General features: G+C 43.1%; 1 long non-coding RNA gene across 2 annotated transcripts; it reads right to left on the reverse strand.

Moving 5' to 3' along the window:
- Nucleotides 1-2,092: 2,092 nt before the first annotated feature.
- On the reverse strand, nucleotides 2,093-3,091 carry LOC138913201 (uncharacterized). Of its 2 annotated transcripts, none has more exons than XR_011418859.1 (3): nucleotides 2,775-3,091; nucleotides 2,555-2,704; nucleotides 2,093-2,473 (listed from the first exon to the last, which is right to left on the reverse strand). It is a non-coding gene; the product is annotated as an uncharacterized lncRNA (long non-coding RNA). The 2 variants fall into 2 exon arrangements; XR_011418858.1 differs by having other exon boundaries at nucleotides 2,555-2,725.
- Nucleotides 3,092-8,106: the final 5,015 nt, after the last annotated feature.

The raw sequence follows: 8,106 nt of genomic DNA on the forward strand, positions 1-8,106 counted from the left end.
AGAATAAAAATAAAAACAAAAAGAAAAGAAAGCGAATCAAGGAGAGCAACGAGAGTACTGTAATCGGCATTCCTGCGCCGGCATAGCTCATTCTAATGCAAACAACACTGGCTAAAAACACCTTTTGGCCGAGAGCCGCTTTTCGGCCGCCAATTGATGGTTATTGCCAATTTGTATGCGGTCGTAGTCGCAGTCGCAGTCGGTGCCAGTGGAAGTGCCAGTGCCAGCATATCATTTTCAAACGTAGGAAGTGGCCAGTGGCCCGGTTGGTCGGACGGCCCGGCCACAATAAGAACAGATGCTGGCGATAATGGCGATAATAATTGTCTTTATCTTTTTAGCTCAAAGACGGCCCGGGGCCCGGTTGAATCCGTTCGTTCCATTCCGTTTAACACAGCGGCCAACAATGAAAGCCATAGAACTGCCAAGTTGAGTGCCACACTTTCCCAATGCCAATGCCTGACCCGCACAATGGGCACAAGTTAACAAAATTTGGCCACAATGGCTGTGGGGCGGGGAAATGGGACGGGGGGAAGCGGTTCGTAACGACCATTTCAATGGTGTCCAGTTTGCATTAATTTTGTGTGAAAAGCGTGAGGCAATAAAGTTTTCAAAAATATATACGTGTTGAAAAACAGAAATTCAGTTATTTGCATATCAAGCGAATGGTGGTGCCCCACACAAAGGCAGCCACATCAACGGGCCAAGCAAATAGAGCCATAAAAATTGATAAATGCTCCACATTTCGTTGAACTTTCCTAAGCGCGAGACTTTTTCGGGAATTTAAATGGATCGCATTAGTTTTCGGGGTGAAATAATCATAAAACGCCGAGTTTACAAGTTTAATTTGCTGTAAGTGGTTAGAACGGTTTTCGTGGAGTGTTAATTTTGAGTGAAATAAAGTTGGATAATAAATGTTGAAAATTTTAAATGCACTGAAATAAAAACAGTTCGTTAACAGTAATACTTTTAAGCTTTTTAAAAACTAAATGTGATAAATTTTAAGGAAACTAAGAAAATGTATTTATTTTTTAAGGTCGATATTTGATACAACTTTAACAGAACTTCAGAAAAACTTAGTTTTTGTTGCGAAATTCAAACACTTTATTGCTCTGGTAAGTGGTGAAAGAATTCTCATAATTAAAAGAAGATCTACCCCCGTCCACGCACCTTCTCCTCCCCCTCTTAAGCTCCCACTTAACCCCTGTCGGATACTTGAACAGTTATGACGTCTCTGTCAAAGTCAAACTACTTTACAATATTTGTTACTCGCTTGATGAAGTCGCCGCTCGGCAGCAGCTACGTCACTCACAGATACTCTCCTCTCGCACACACACACACCCAGATGCGCTCGACAGCTACTCATACTTGTACATTTTATGTCTTTTTTAATTGAAAACTTAAATTTGAAGCGACATGGAAAGGCTTTTATCTGCGCCGTAGTCGATGTTACGGCGCTGCTCCCTATTTCCCCGCCCTACGGGGGGAGCCTCCTCTATGAGCAGCTCCTCTCCCGAAGTTGCAGCTTCAGATACTGTTTCTGTTTCTGATTCTGAGCTACTGGCAGCTTGTCAGCGGCGGAGCTTGAAATGATGTTGATGATAAATAAAATAACGAGTTGGCATTAAAATGATGACAGCCTTTTGAGGCTGAGGCTCCGGCCCTCTGACAATGACATTAATGTTGGCGCTTATTAATAATTAGGTTGACTCTTCGGGGGCAATTAACATGCGCCCGCTGCAGAGTGTCTCTGGTAATTAGAAAACTTTTCAACTACTCAAAAGGTTTTGAGCACAGAAAAAAATAAAAAAAAGAAGATCAAATGGTAAAAAAAATATGATACTAACTATTGATATTTTCTACAATAAATTTTTAAATAATTAAAAAAAATTACCAACACACTTTTTGGAAATTTTAATATTTTTAATCTATAAAAAAGTACCCAATATGATCACCCTTAATATAAACTTTTAAAATATTTTCCTACCAATTAGCAAACAAAAGCAAATTACTGATCATAAATAAATATAGAGTTTATTTCCTGTGTACAAAGAAAACACAGCTGCGTAATGGCTAATATTCGTGGCACAAAAATTCATATTCATCAACTTAAATGGCAGCCAAGTGAACTTCTTGGTTGTAATTACCCAATCGCAGATTTTTCTTTAACCTTCATTTTTTGGCACAATCTTGACCACCTCATAAATTGATGGACGGGCGGTGGCTTTCAAAGTATCAAACCCGGTGAAATTGCATGTTACCTCTTTGGATCTGGGGATCTTGGGATCGCTGGCTCCTCTCGATCATTGAAAACGAGTTCATTTAGACCACAATTCGATCGAGGCTCATTTCAATAAAGTGTTTTTTCCACTCACATTACGGCGGCTCCCTGGTCATAACCATTACCGGAAGGCGATTCCTCCTCGGCTCGGCTCGTTTTCATTTTATTTTTTGTGGCTTCCTTCGGTGAGAGCTTGTTATTGAAATGATCATGCAGCGAACTGGGTTTATTTAAATGTTTCACGGCGAATTCCCGACGAATGGTTGTACTTACCGGGAGGAGTCGAGAGTCGCATGAGGGAAATCGCTCAAAGATGTGAGAATATCTGTACAAATGGGAAGGAAGGATATGGCGGTGCTTAAAGTCAGACGGCGACGGCGAAGGCCCATTTGTATTATCAGCTAAACGTTTCCTGTCAGTTTGCTTAGAAAAAAGAAAAACAAACTGATATCCCAGTGCAAAAACTCTTTTGCATAGACATAGAGGGACATACCAATGTTTTTGTTAATTCCTTTTTGTATTCGCTTCCAAGCAGCTGTCCAATTTCTTAAATGTCCAGGACCAGACATCGGGCCGCCGTCACTGTCAGTGGATCAAAAGTTGTCAAATATCAGTTATCAGCAGGCGGAGCAACATGCTGCAAACACCGAGAACACAGCTCAGTCGAGGGAATTGGAAGGGTAAAGAGGGCCCATGGTTACATATTGATGTTCCACACAACGGAGAGGCCAGCCCAACAGACTGACTCGACTGACTGACAGTTGACAGTTCAGCGAGGGACGGCGGCCAGGGAACTTGGACTGGGATGTGGGATATGGGTTGCTATGGGACTGGGTACTATACTCGACTTCGATCCGAGCCAAGCTGTCTGCCAAGGCATCGTTGTTGCCATAAAGATAAACGGCCAGCGTTTGACAATTAAAGCAAAACAAAGTGTGGCACCTTATCGCCGCAGAGCTGCCAATGAAATGGGCGAGACGCCTCGCCAAATGATTGAGAAGGGACTGAAAGTGAGGAAGTTCTGGCCGCGGGTTATCAGCAATTTTCACCCGACATATGTTTATGACTAATCCGAAAATGGGGGTTTCCTTTGTTTTTCACACTTGGACAATGTTTTTATGAGTTTAACAATAATAGCGGGTACTTTTATGTTCACTTTTAAGATTTTCAAACCATGTAAAGAAATATTAATTTTTTTTTGTAGATAACATAGTTACTAAAATGTCCTAAATCAAACCAGTTATTATTTTCGATATAGTTCATAATATAAACAAATTATTATAATTTGAGTAGAGTATGTGAGTTGTTGAAAACATAACCATTATGATTTAAAAACCAATATATTAGTTTAAATAAACCAAAAATAAATACCATTTTCTTTAAAATGCATTATATTATCAATTAAAATACAGAAAATATTTAACTCATTGTAAACCCTTTACAATTGTAATGCAATAGCGAAAAATCGCCCACGGAACCTGGTATATTCGCTCCGATATTCCTTCCGCTGGAATTTATGATGCCCTGCCTAAGCATTCATTAGAGGCTTCCTATGTTTGGGTGGCTTGCCGCATTCCTGGCCGCGGACATGGCCACAACTCACACGGTGCCATCTCTCAGCTCACCCAGCTCCCAGTTGCAACTGCCAACTCCTAGCAGGTATTCATTTCAACGCTGGCCGAGCTCGTAAAACTGTCAAAATGCACCGGCCGCGGCTACCGAACGATGGAGATGGAGGTACTACCCATAGCCGTACTCGTAGCCATATACCATGGGATCCTAGCTGAGCTGCTGGCGGCGGCTTGTAAATGCAATCTACGCCACACATGCAACAATTAGCAAAACAAACGCGATATCATAAAATAATATTAATTTGTAAAACAATCGCCGGCGTAAACAACAACGACAACCAAACTGGTAAGCTCGGTTCCAAGCCAACTTGCAACTGCAATCCTCCACGTTATGTGGCTGTGTCAGTGGCACTGGCACCCCACAATTAAAGCCAGCTCGCTGGACGCCGTTGCGCATGCGTAATAAGCACTTTTCCGTCTGACAACACAATAAAATGTCATGATATGCCCCACGCTCGGTTGGGGACCCCAGAGGTTCGGGATAGGATAGTCTTGGCCATTTGTATTTGTTTTCGACTTGTCCAAAACTATGGCCACTGTCATGGCTGCTATCCTGCGAACCCGTTCCCGATCCCGAAGCCCCTCTCCCCAACAGTTTTGCCCCGTTTCGGGGCCTTTTGCGCATTCTTATTGCAAATAAACGTCTCGGGTTGCAATTAAAATCAATAAATCGGTAACTAGCCTGCCAGCTGGTTTATAACCGTTGAAGAGCACAGCGAGGGGGAGATCAGTCCGGATCGGGATGCCATCGCATTGGATTGGATTGAACTTGAGCTTGTGGCGTTTTATGTGATACGCTTTTAAAATTAAATGCTAACCGCTTTACAGTTTTTATTATTGGTTTAACGAATCACGGAAGTGCATTTATCGCGGCAATTTATTTCTTTATTTTGTATTTAGAGCGAACATGCAGGCATTACCTTTATTTCTTTTTTATGTTTTAATTCACTTTCGGAATAAATGAATAAAAGTTAATATGGCTCTATGTAGGCTGTACAATAGCTTATTTCCCTCGAAATGGCATAGTACTTGATGATTTATATAAAGTTTTCAGGGAACAGAAATAATATTAGAATCCGATAAATTAATTTTTTTGTCTCACCTACAATTTGTTTTTAATTTAATTGACCAGTTGCCTTTCTGTGATTTCTGGATATAAGAAGATAATTGAAAATTCATTATTGTTTTACAATCTTACTAAGAAAACTTAAATAATTAATCCACATACTTTCCCCTTCTGTAGGTGCTGAGTCCATTTGACTTATTTATTTGCCTATTCTTGGAAATAGCCTCATATAAATAATTTCCTTTTCGGTCTCCGCCATAAGATCCCCCATTTTCGATCTACTCCAAACGCCAGATGCTTGCCCTGATTATCGCCGCTGACAGGTGAACTATTTTACCATCGTTTGGGTGCCCCGTGTGCGATCGACGATCGACGGCTATCTTGGGTGACCGGCGACCACCAGGTGACAGCAGCTCCTTAAAAAGTGTGTGCGCCTTTTAATCGCTTCCAATGACGTCCCGAATGATGCCTCACTTATGTGTGAACCTACCGGGCGGCTGTCAATATCTGCCGCTGCCTGTTTGTATCGATCGATAAAGATGATCTCGTCTGTTTTTCTGTGCCTCGCGATGCCATCCTCCATCCTCCTGTCGCCTGCCAATAGAAATGTTCATGGTCGGAGGGACAGGACCAGCCACATCCACCGTCCAAACTCTGCGAACATTTTGTTGATCATGATTTTTGAGTTGACAAGATGTCACCGCCGGCGATCGTCGATGGGCGATCGGTGAAGTAGAGGCAGAGGCAGAAGATCGAGGCTAGAATGTTGCCTGGCATGTTGCGTCCTTGTCGAGCAACATTTTGCAGTCTCAGTCGTCGCTCGTTTTTTGTCCCATCACTTTCTTTGGCTGACGACTGGCTTCGTTTAAGGTTAGATCGATGGGTCCGATCGATCGATCGATCGATGGATCGGTCGGTCGATTGCTGATCGTAGATCAGCTGGCCCTGGTTCCGTCCTCGTTTTTTTCCAGCCTGTCCCGGCAATTGGGAGCGCATTACATAGATTGCAATGCGGCTGATAAGCCCGAAGATTGGCTAAAGCCAAGAGCCGAGAGCTGAGAGCCTCGAAGATCGTGGCTTAGCTGCAGGTGCCGCACAGCCGATCGTGGCCACATTTTGGACATGCCACACATTCCCCAGCATAGCGTGGCTACACCAGCGAAACAGCAGATGTGCTGGAATTTTAATCAGGCCTCCGTCGCTCTTTAATTCAATTACATGCCACGCTCGAGTTGAGGGTTAAGCTGGGGGTCGGGTCGCCACAGTTGCGTGGGTTAATGCGTCTGGGTCTAGTCTAGTCCTCAATCAGAGCGTAAAGTGTTCTTTTGGGGGAAGGGGTGCTCGAGGTTGCCCCTTGATTGATTCCGATAAAAGTGGCCGCGCTCTGGTGACAGCTTTTGTAAATGGCTTCCGGCAACACTTTTGATCGCAATTAAAAACGAAAACTAGCAGAAAAAGGGCACAGAGGAGCTCGCCGACGGCTGCAGACGGTCTCTATCGCCGTCATGTATCTGTATCGAACCGAACCGAACCAAACCGATCCGAAAAGAACCTCTAGCGCACAATTGTGCGATTAATCATTGCGCGCTCAGTGAGTTGTCAGCTGTGACTGTGACTTTGGGTTTGAGACCTGAGACTGGCCTGTGACTTTGCCGCCGCCTCGGAGATCGCATCGTTCGTCACAGGCGATCGGACACCCGTTCCCAGTTCCCAGTTGCTATTGCTGTTGCCATTCCCATTTCCCATTCCCCTATTGGATTCCCAGTTCTGACCAGGCCAGGCCAGGCCAAGCCAGCCAAACGGGCGGCGACAGCCCAGCCGAGCCAAGCTCACTGAATCGAACCCAACTCGAGTCCACTTCAAATGCCCTGTCCAACACATTTTCTTTTTCGTGGAATACTCTGCACAGGCAATAACTCAACATTGACTTGGCCTTTCATTCAATATGTTTTTTAGAACAAGTGGCGGGCATTCTTTAATGGAGGATACAGGGTCTGAGAAGTAAACTTTTTTTAATAAGAAAGAATATTCGTGTGCCTACCCTTTGAGTACCTACCCCTTTGGAACTAAAACATATTTAATACACTCACTTTACCAAATGAAAATAAATATTCGTAATATTATTTTAATGTTATTCTAATCTATTTTTTTTTAACTATTAAAAAGAAATGTTTACCTAGACTATACATTTCTTTAATTTTTTAAAAATAACATGTTTAACATTTTGGTAGACAGATTTACTATATATTTTCCTACTTTTATTTTTAGTACATTTATTTTAGCTAGAGTATTGGAACTTTTTTACATCATTTACTACTTTATTCCTTCTATTTCTATTTCGTTATTTCTATGGGCCGACTTTGGCATTCATGCGTTAAGAATCGCCAGTGACTTTTTGTCGATTTGTAGCGCCGTCAATTTGCTGTCTCACCCCTCACCCCCCTCTCTATAGAGGAACGCCCCTGGTGAAGCCCACCCCCTTCGGCGGACCATACCCTTTCAGCTAGTAGCCCTTCATTTGGGGTCTGCTTTGTTTGCACTTCTCCTCCTGGAGTTCTGTGTGTTTTGCTCCATTTGAGCTGCAAACGCATCGAACTGCCGCTCAACTTCCGCCACAGAGAGCGAAGAATGGACGGGGGGCTGTGGGGGGTTAAGGTTAGTGAAGCGAGCAAAAGTGGATGTGGATGTGGATGAGTTGACTGCTTTCTTTGGACGGGAAAAACCTCGGGACGGGAACCGGGAACTGCGTGCTGCTGGGCCATTCCATAAAGTGTTTTATTTAATGGAAAATCTTTCAATTGTGGAAAATGGTGTTAATTAGCCGCCATTAAGATCATAAATTAGTCGCTACAAACGATTATGACGCGATTGTTCGTTGCCGTTGTTGTTGCTGCCTTTCTGTCGGAATTTGTACAAAGCGCTTGGCTTATATGGCAGTTGGCTGAAACATGTTTGCTTTACGGTACATTTGCTGTTATGACTTCACATATAGGTTGTTGTCGTTGGCAGTGGACGTGGATGTTTGATTTACTAAATTGATTTTGTCGCTGAACTAGGTAGCTGAAAGGGAGAGTTTAATTTAGGTGTGTGAAGAGGCATTTTTAATAATAGCTTTTTTGGGGAGTTCA

This window comes from Drosophila takahashii, chromosome 3L, assembly GCF_030179915.1.
Source record: "Drosophila takahashii strain IR98-3 E-12201 chromosome 3L, DtakHiC1v2, whole genome shotgun sequence".
NCBI classification, from domain to species: domain Eukaryota; kingdom Metazoa; phylum Arthropoda; class Insecta; order Diptera; family Drosophilidae; genus Drosophila; species Drosophila takahashii.